Raw genomic sequence first — 3,994 nt, 5'->3', positions numbered from 1 at the left:
GACAGACTTCCTGCTGCCTGGATCTTGCCACCCATGCCTGCAGGATGCCCACTTCTGTCCCAATGCAGGTACAGTGCCATTCCACGGAGGTGGACACCCCCAAACTGCAGGAGTTCTGTGGGCTTGGTGTGGGACAGGGACCCTGCTCTGAGGTTTTGCTCCCCATGCAGCTGGCATGGAGCCACAGCCTGGGCAAGGTGCCCACTGAGCTGCTCTGGGTGGGTGCTGAGGGACACCCTGCAGACTCACCAAGAGCCCCCCCTGACAGCAGGACTCTGCTCGGGGCAGGCTCCAGTCTCTTGATTTCATCCCTCAGCACAAGAGTGCCTTTAGTTCCTTTCAGGGGATAACACAAAATTCCCCTCTGCTCCCCATAGAGCTGCAGCCCCCCAGGACCCAGCCCTGCCTCCAGCTCTGGGGCCCTGAGCACGGGAAGGACCTGGAGCTGTTGGAGGGAGTGCAGAGGAGGCCGTGGGGGTGCTGCAAGGGCTGGAGCCCCTCTGCTGTGAGGAAAGGCTGGAGGAGCTGGGGATGCTCAGCCTGGAGAAGAGAGGCCATGGAGGGGCCTCCCTGCAGCCATGAAGGGCTTGAAGGGTCCCTTAGGAAAGATGGGGACAGAGTGTTCAACAGGGTCTGTGGTGGCAGGAGAAGGCAGGAAAAGGCTTTCAGCTGCAGGAGGGTGATTTGTGTTAAAATGAAGGTGGTTTTTTTCACTGAGGATGGTGAGGCACACACCCAGGCTGTGCCCAGAAGCTGTGGATGCTCCACCCAGGGGAACATCTGTGGCCAGGGGGAGAGGACTCTCTCTGGCCTGGTGGGAGGTAGCTCAGGTTGGAATAAGATGATCTTTAGGGTCCATTCCAGGGCAAACCAATCAGGGTGGTCACCATCGCACACAGCAAAGTGGGTGTTACTGCGCTGAACAGGAAATGCTTTTCAGAACCAAACCTTTGCAGACACCAGACTGCTGGACTGCAGCAAACAACCATTGGTTGACTCCCCATCTGCACCAGCCTGCACCCTGCTCTGAGAGTATCTCTGTCACCAAGTCCTGGACACTGTCAGGGACTGAATGGTCAGTCCTGGACAGTCTCTGCTGCCTGGATCTTGCCACCCATGCCTGCAGGATGCCCACTTCTGTCCCAATGAAGGTACAGTGCCATTCCATGGAGGTGGACACCCCCAAACTGCCTGGGTGGACTGGAGCTCTGTGGGCTTGGTGTGGGACAGCGACCCTGCTCTGAGGTTTTGCTCCCCATGCAGGCTGTCACTGACACTGAGGAGGAGATGGAAATCGATGTGAAGGTTGATAGAGGAGACAGTATGGCTGTAGATGTTGAAGAGAATGGAGATGAAGAAATGGAGGTGGATGTGGAGGAGGAGATGGAGGAAGACATGGAAGTGGATGTGGAGGAGGAGATGGTGGAGGAGATGGAGGTGGAAGTGGAGGATTCTGTTGAAGACATGGAATTGGATGAGAAAGGTGAGGAGGAGGACCTTGGGGTGGTCTTGGGATGAGGATGGAGCCCAGCAGCAGCAGAGGCAGGTGCTGGCCGTGCCCTGCCCACAGGCAGGCTGGGTCCCTGCTGCCAGGCTGGGGCTGGGCTGGGTGGCCCTGCTCAGGGACACGGTGCCAGGGCTCCCTGGGTTCTGGTGGCACAAGCAGCAGCCCAGGCTGCCCTGTGCTTGCTTTGGGCCACGCTTTGGGTGCCACTGCCCTCAGCCCCAGCCAGGCTCCGTGCTGGCAGCAGAGCCCTGCTGTGCCAGCATGTGCCAGCCTGGGAGCACAGGGAACAGCCCTCTGTGCCCGACTGGACTGACCTTGGCACTTGTTTTTCTTCCAGGACCGCTGGAGATGCCGGGCAGGGATGCCATCCTTCTGGATATGTATAGAGTGTTCATCAGGCTGACAGGTCTGCATCACCTGGTGGGGCACAAGCTGTTCCTGGGGGGCTTATCCCCCTGGGTAAGGTTGGGGGATGAGGGTCTACTGGTCTCCCTCCTATCCCTTCCCAGGGAATACAGACTGCAGAGCCTTGCTCTGGCTGGGAGGATGCAGCATCTGCCACAACACCCTCAAGCATTGCACAAGTGGGGCCTTGCAGCTTCGGGAGGAGGGACACTTCATGGAGAAGAGCGTGAGCCATGTGAGATGGGAACTGCTCTGGGGAGTGCTGGGGCAGTGGGTGCTGCGCAGGTAGCAGAATGCAACACGAGGACTGCAGGCAGTCCTGTGCCCAAAAACGCTGGGTCCTGGTTATTTCATGTGAGTTTGTAACAAAAATAATTCACACTTTCCCCCCTGCAGTGAATAAAGCACTCTAGAATGTTCTTCAAGTGAATTTGTTTCCCTCCCTCATCCCTTCCATCTTCTCTGCAGCTTAATCCACGCCTTGGTCCTTGATATTTTCTCCTCCCTTGGAGGCATAGGGCCAAACACCACCTTAGCCAGATTTTGGCACCAGCTGGGAGCACAGCAATGCCCTCTCCAGCCCCAGCAGCATCTGAATGGCAATGGATTGCTTAGAAATTATTCCAGTGCTTGTATTCCTCATTAGAAGTGCTACATTGCTGGTGCACAGGCCAGAAAATCTTTCTGATTTGGCTATATCATCTGCACGTTATTTAATAAATGACTTCACAAAGAGGTAAATGCAACCACAGAGTCAACAGGGAAATGGGACAATAATTAACAGATACCAGGTTAGTTGGGGCCAAGTTAACAGGGCCTGTTATGACTTGAGAATGGAAGTCTGAGCAGGAAAGGGCACAGTGAGACACCCACCATGCCCTGGATGGAAAGTGGCAGCTCCAGGGGCTGGATCAGTGCAGTTCTGGAGGGCTCAGGGGCTGCACAGAGCAGTAGAGGTGACACTGGGCTTTTGTACAGAGCAGTAGAGGTGATACTGGGCTTTTCCTGCTCTTTGCTCCTGCCTGGTTGTGAGATCAGGGGTTGCTCTTGGCAGGACTGGGGAGGTTGGCTCTGGGAGCCTTTCCCTACCCAGGCATTCCCAGAGCATGTTTCCAGAACAGCTTGGGCTCCTGCCAGCCACAGAAGTCCCACAGAAATTTTTCAGGAACCCCTTACACAAGCTGAGTGGAACATTGACCAATTGGTGGGAAGTGGAGTAACTTCCCATTGCCCAAGGGCACCTAAAGAAAACAGATTTACCTGGAGGCCAGGCCAGGGTTACAATTTCCTTAGGAGGGAGGAATGGGTGGTGGGACCTTTGCCACCCAAACAAGGAATACCGCCCCTCATCCCTACAGCCATCAAGAGCTGGGCTCAGTCAAGCTGTCCTTGTGCTGCATCACGGCTGATGACAGGTCTGTGAGCAGTGGGTTATCCTTCCCAGAGGGATCAGCCGCTTTCTTCCAGCACCAGCCTGCTTCCTACATGGCAGAAGCCACCAGAGAAGATACTGGGGCTCAGGTGGGCCCCCACAGAGCTTGAGAAAGACACCTTGGGCTAAGCCAAAGCTGTTTTCCCTACACCAACTCCCAGTGAGGCAGGAGTAAGGAGGATTTGTGGCTGGGGCAAGGTACCTCTGGGGAAAAAAAAAACCAAAAAAAAAACCAAAAAAAACTTGAAGAAGGATCGTTCCTGGGAAGGCACAGGCAGCCTCTTGCTGATTTGGATCATGCTGTTGGGTATGGTTTGCAGGATCATGTGCAAGCAAAGTACAGAGGGAAACCCATTTAACAGACCTGCAGAGGAGAACACAGGCACCACAAGGGTTTCTCCTGAAAAAGGATACCTGGAGAAGATACCTGCCAGGAGAAAGAAGCTCCACAGCCTGCCAGGGTGGAAAATGCCCTGGCATAATCCATTTGGCTTGTCCCTCAGCCCCAGGTGTGGCTGCAGGGATCAGTTGTGCAACGCAAAAGCTGCTTTTTGAGCAACCAAACAATCACATCGGAACCTTGCGCAAAAGGCTTTTCTGGAAACACAACGCAACAGGCAGAGGAAAGAGGCACAAACACTGCCCAGCCC

This window comes from Passer montanus, unplaced genomic scaffold (genome assembly GCF_014805655.1).
Source record: "Passer montanus isolate IOZ18808 unplaced genomic scaffold, ASM1480565v1 scaffold64, whole genome shotgun sequence".
NCBI lineage: Eukaryota > Metazoa > Chordata > Aves > Passeriformes > Passeridae > Passer > Passer montanus.
This window is presented reverse-complemented; position numbering follows the sequence as displayed.